The sequence below is a fragment of the Lampris incognitus genome, chromosome 21 (assembly GCF_029633865.1).
Source record: "Lampris incognitus isolate fLamInc1 chromosome 21, fLamInc1.hap2, whole genome shotgun sequence".
NCBI lineage: Eukaryota > Metazoa > Chordata > Actinopteri > Lampriformes > Lampridae > Lampris > Lampris incognitus.
The window spans coordinates 11,115,202-11,122,179 of NC_079231.1; positions in this window are offsets into that span (position 1 = coordinate 11,115,202).

The window sequence follows — 6,978 nt, forward strand, 5'->3', positions numbered from 1 at the left end:
TTTTATTATATTTTTATGCACCTTTTCCCTTTTGTGCACTGTGAAGATCTCAAAGCCAAGCCGTTTGTACATGCAGTTGCTCGATAAAAAAAAACAAACCCTCGTAAAGAACACAAAAAACGCCGTCGGATGACGCCGCCTACGTCTGATGACGCCGTCTGATGACGCAAGCACGTCTTGACGGTACACCTCCCAAGAAAGGCCTTCCATGAAGTTGTTAACTACGAACAAACGCCCCTACCATACTATGTTACACCCCACAAAGTCCCTTCATTTGTTTTAACATTAGACCGCATGTCCTATTGAGGAAGAGGCTGATTCGTTCCAGCAGTGCCAATATCGCCCAGTAAGAAAATTAAATTCAAATGTTTTGGATGTGGATCTGGCCGCTGACATTTGCGACGGTTGGAGGTGATGCTGAAACAGGCAAACAACAAACTGCGGTTTCTGTCAGCGCCGTGACTAAATGTCATGATGTGGCGGGACCGCGGCGCGGCTGCGGTGTTGTGGACTGATGCAATTTCTTTTTTTTTTTTAAGCACAGATGAAGGAGAGAGGGGGGAGACAACAGGATAGAGAGACTAGGTTGTCCCAATGGAGTTGACAAGATGGGGGGGGGGGACACACGCACTTGCACACATGCACAAAAAATACACTGACAGGAAATGGAAATCTGCCAAGGATATGCACTTCACACTTCAATACCTTCCTCTGCAACATCATATATATGGACACACACACACACACACACACGTAGTCGTATATCATTCCTCTCCAGAGTTTTCATTTCCTCTTGAGACATGATCCATCTGACTCATGTGTACATGTGTGTCAACACACACGCACACACACAAAGACAGAGAGAGAGAAAGAGAGCTGGAGGGTTGGAATGAATGGTTCGATGTGTGCACCTCTGGAGCAACTAGGAGAGAGTGGGGGCAGACCAAGAGGAGGAGGGGGGGGGCAGAAGAGAGAAAGCGCGAGAGAAATGGCTAGACAAAGAGGAGGAAGTGTGGCTATAATTTGCCTTTTTGTTCTTCTTCTACCATCTGCCCCACCGACTCTCTCATTTACTTAATTAGATCACCACGTCTTAAGACCACTGCTCCCAAATGGAGTTAGCTCTCTGTGTGTGTGTGTGTGTGTGTGTGTGTGTGTGTGTGTGTGTGTGTGTGTGTGTGTGTGCATCCATGCATAACTTTGAGTGTTTGTGTGTATTTGTGTGTGCGAACATGCCCCAGGCTTGTGTGTCTGACCGTGTGTGTGTGTGTGTGTGTGTGTGTGAGATTGTTTTGAGGACTCCCTTAAGGCAAATCTTGTTCACAGCAGAAGGAGCAGGTGATTGTGACACCTTCCACAAACAAAATCTGGTCAGAATTAGCAGTGACCTATATTTCACCCACCTAATGTGCACTATCTTTATGGCCCTCTTGCAACCGATGCAGTAGTCCCACAGCTCCCATAAGTCTTTGCTCTTAATTATCTGAGGTTACTCTGATCTGCATTCGCTTTAGCTTAAAAGAAAAAATCTTTCCCTTCGATGCGACACGGCTCACACGCAGGCCTCATTAGAAATCATTCATTAGAAGTCAGACTGCGATGTGCCGCTGCCAAGAATTTACTGAAAACTGCTTAGATTAACAAAAGTCAAAAGGTAACACAAAAATTTTCCATAAACATTTACAGATACACAGATGTAGTGTCCTTGTGTCGTTTCCAGAGCGAACAGTTGTGCTGAATATTAACTCAGATAGCAAAATTACTGTAGCCCGGACCCGTCCCACACCCAACACTTTAATCCAGCCCACATACTGCATGGAATGATGGCACCTGGGCGGTCATCTCCTGTTTGCCAGATCTGGGCCAGAACCAAGCCATAGCAATGCCACATGTGCCACATATTTACCAATGGTGGCCCATATTTGTTTTGTGATATTTGGGCCATATTCACCATTTACCACACGGGCCACTTCAGGGTCAGATGACTGTAATGTAATGTAATGAAGCAGATGTGGTTAGCCAGAAGAGTGAAGTGACCCAGTACATCTGATCAGTCAATACAGTGGGTCCGGACATAGTAGGTTAGGCCATTAGCTTGTTGTCTCAATTCCCAGATAGCATCCGGATGTGGGCCACTTCAGGCAATGATGTGGCACTGACGGCCTTCTTCTGGCCTTGACAGAATGGATGTGAGCCTGAAGTGGCCCACATGTATAATAGCAAATATGGCCCAGATATGCCAAATCAAATGTGGGCCTTTTTTGGCAAAGATGCGGTGCTCTCGGCAGCATGTAATCCGGATGTGAGCCGACGCTTTTATCCAAAGCGACTTACAGTAAGTGCATTTAACGTAGGAAATCAGGAGAACTACGAGTCATCAGAGGTCATGAGTGCATCTTCTCTCTAAACAAGAATCCAAGAGCAAAACCAACTAAAGTAGCCAAACTAGCTAAATTAGCCAAACTAGCTAAATTAGCTAATCAAGCTAAACTAGCTCAGCTAACTAAAGTAGCCAAACTAGCTAAACTAGACAAACAAGTTAAACCAACAGGGTGTGAACGTTTCATTGTGGTTATCGAATGGTCTGTGTCGTGCAGTAATAAACACGAACACAGTACACGTGGACAAACCCATGAGGAAATGCCAGTCCAACATAATACTGTAGCGAATTCGGGGGGCAACCACAGGAACTGCCGCAGCCGGGGCGGGAACCCGTATCTCCTGCACCGCGGGCGACAACATTAACCAGTCGACCAAAGGGTCCGGCCCATTAGCCAAGGGCTACCGAGCCTTTCCATCCGCCATCGTTACAATATGGTGGTCATCTGCAGCGTTGGCGGAGGAGCACATTTGAAGAGTCAGAAGTTAAGTTGTTGATTTGTAAAATGCCTATTGAAGTTTTTAGTCACTGTTGCCTTTTTCCATTTTATTGGCTTTTATTGTGCATTAAAATCATTTGCATCTCTATTGAACCTCCTGTTTTGTATGGAAACTCACTTTGGGACAAGCTGATTTTGTGTTTTCAAATTGCTGAATAAATAAAGTCGAAGTGACTTAATTAGGATAGCATAGTGAAGCGTGTCCTGCTGGGTATTACAGGGCTGTTCCCCAGCCAGCGTCTTCCTTCATTTACTGGACGTACAGGACAGTCAACAGAGCGGTAGATACGAAAGCTTAGCCACAGTTTTGTGAAGTGGGCCTCGTTTGAAACGTGCCCGTGTCCCATTAGGTTGTGTTGTTGTGGCAGATTGTTGTGTGAATGACTTGGTATTCATATTCCCTGCTGACTCGTGTGCTGTAATTGGTGACAGTACTGAGTCGTCATGTGCTGCGTCCCAGTGACCCCCCCCCCCCAGCAGTACAGACACGGCGTCAGTTGTTGTCTCTGCAGTCTCGAACACATGCGCGCTTGTGCACATGCACGCGCACAGTACACGCACGCGAGCATGTGCCGTGCGACATGTCAGTCTAACGGGCGTGACAGTGGATCAGGCTGTCAGGACACGGACAAACGCACGGGATGGACAGACCGCAAGCTGTCAATCATTTACTCTCCTCCTATACTCCTCTTTTTTCCCCCCTTGGATGGAAATCACCCCTCCGCCTCTCTCCATCGGCTTTCCTCTGCCTGCTTAGTGTTGACTATCCTGAGAGAGACAGACAGACAGACAGACAAGACAGACAGACAGACAGAGAGACAGACAGACAGACAGACAGACAGACAGACAGACAGACAGACAGACAGACAGACAGACAGACAGACAGACAGAGAGAGAGAGAGAGAGAGAGAGAGAGGCACACACACACAGCATGTGTGAATGCTGGGGTTGACTCAGAATGATGAGTGTGTGTGTGTGTGTGTGTGTGTGTGTGTGTGTGTGTGTGTGTGTGTGTTGTTGTTGGTTGGTTGCATCGCTCACAGGAGGGGCAGACTTTGTTGTGTGACATCACACAGCGGCAGACACACTCCTTTATTCCCCGCCCAACACGTCCGTCCGGGGACACCTCCGCCCAAACAGGTGACAAGGCAGATCACAAGAGGGCTTCCACCAACCAATCACCATCACACCAGCCTGCACGAGACCAGTCACGCACACAAACAATACGACTTGTTAGTGGAAGCTATGGAATATACCTACAGTCATGGCCACCATAGGACAATGTTACATGAGATCGATATATACACACACACACACACATATATATGTAGTATATATATAATCTATCTCTGCAGGCGGCACGGTGGCGCAGTGGTGGTCAGCGCGGTTGTCTCACAGCAACAAGGTCCTGGGTTCGAGCCCCGGGGTAGTCCAACCTTGGGGGTCGTCCCGGGTCGTCCTCTGTGGGGAGTTTGCATGTTCTCCCCGTGTCTATGTGGGTTTCCTCCCACAGTCCAAAGACATGTAGATCAGGTGACGCGGCATAACTAAATTGTCCCTAGGTGTGTGTGTGTGTGTGTGTGTGTGTACGTGGGTGGGCCCTGTGATGGCCTGGCGGCCTGTCCAGGGTTGTCCACACCTGCCGCCCACTGACTGCTGGGATAGGCTCCAGCGACCCTGAGAGCAGGATAAGCGGTTCAGATAACGGATGGATGTGAATAGATCTGCCGACATATATGACAATAGCATGTTTAATAACCCAGCTGAGCTTCATCACCTTGATCTGTTTGGCAGTTTTCAGATAATACTCCCTCACATATTTCACAGCTCATTTTGTGATAGATTATAGGTCATCCATTCTCATCATCTTTCATTTAGACAACAGAATTGCATGAAACGATATGACGATATCCAAACCTCATCTCAATGCAACGCCACTGACGGAAGATAAATGGTGATAAGGACCCATTGTATTGAAATTTCTGCAGATATCTGATAACCAGCCAGTGCTAATATCCATATTTTTCATTTTATTATAATCCCAGCAAGCATGTGTCCTGGTTTGCACTGCTGTTGTCTGTCTGTTACGGCATTATGATATATCATTATGATATCACATTATGATATATCATTATGATTTCACATTATGATATAACGTTATGATATCACATTATGATATATCATTATGATATATCATTATGATATCACATTATGATATAACGTTATGGTATTGCATTATGATATATCATTATGATATCACAATATGATATAACGTTATGATATCACATTATGATATATCATAATGATATAACATAAAGTAATATCATAATGATATATAATGCATCATAATGTGATACCATAACGCTAAATCATAATGTGATACCATACTGATATATAATGTATCATAACGTGATACCATAACGATATATAATGTATCATAATGTGATATCATAATGATATACAATGTATCATAACGTGATACCATAACGATATATAATGTATCATAATGTGATATCATATCGATATATCATAATGATTTCTCATAATGTGATACCATATCGATATATCATAATGATATATCATAATGTGACGCCATACTGATGATGTATCATAATGTGATACCATATCGATATATCATAATGATATATCATAATGTGATGCCATACTGATAATGTATCATAATGTGATGCCATACTGATGATGTATCATAATGTGATGCCATACTGATGATGTATCATAATGTGATACCATATCGATATATCATAATGATATATCATAATGTGACGCCATACTGATGATGTATCATAATGTGATACCATATCGATATATCATAATGATATATCATAATGTGATGCCATCCTGATGATGTATCATAATGTGATACCATATCGATATATCATAATGATATATCATAATGTGATGCCATCCTGATGATGTATCATAATGTGATACCATATCGATATATCATAATGATATATCATAATGTGATGCCATACTGATGATGTATCATAATGTGATGCCATACTGATGATGTATCATAATGTGATACCATATCGATATAGTTATGGTTTGGAAGCGCAGAACGTGGTCGTTTTGCCCTCAACACCAGAATGGTCAAAACAACGTGTGAACTCACAGCGAGTCGTGGCGTTCAGCTGTAACGCCCACATGCACCGCCAGTGCTCACCCGCGACACTGCTTCTCATCCGGTGTTCACACAACCACACCAACACCCAGCACACACCCAGCACACACTCACACACATGTACACACATGTGCACACAATTACTGCTGTTCACTCACTCGCCCACTGTTGAAACAGCACGTTGGTGGAACTGGACCATCACGCACATGAAACACGTCCTGCACACTCCGTGTGTGTGGTGTGTGTGTGTGTGTGTGTGTGTGTGTGTGTGTGTGTGTGTGTGCATATAATGAGAATCTGTACTTTATTTTAATGTTATTACCTTTAACGATGCACCTGTCTGTTCTGCACCTGTCTGTGTTTTAATTACTTACCCCGTCTCCTTCCTCTCTCGAGCCTCCTCTCTGTCGGTGAGCGCCAGCCGGAGACCTGGCGCACGCGCGCGGGAAAAACGGGCTCTGTCGGGGAAAGTAGCGCTGCTAATTAGTCGAATTAGCCACAGATCAAAAGGTTCAATTAAAAAGTGGTGTAGCAGCGAGGGGTGGAGGCAGTCGTGACACACAGGCCTCATTTGCATCACAACACATGTTCAGTGTGGAGCGGGCACCCGGACGGAGGGGGACCGCAGTATGGTGCCCACGCCGCCCCCCGGACCCCCCTCAGGAGCCGGGGGGTGGGGTGTTGCAAAGGCTTAAGAATTAAACACTATGCACCTATCAACACACACACACACACACACACACACACACACACACACACACACACACACACACACACACACACACAAGCAGGAGTTGACTTAATGTGGAATTAATTTGCAGAAATGCTCACAAAGTGGACATATGCAAACACATGCACACACACACACACACACACACACACACACACACACACACACACACACACACACACACACACACACACACACACACACACACACACACATACATACAC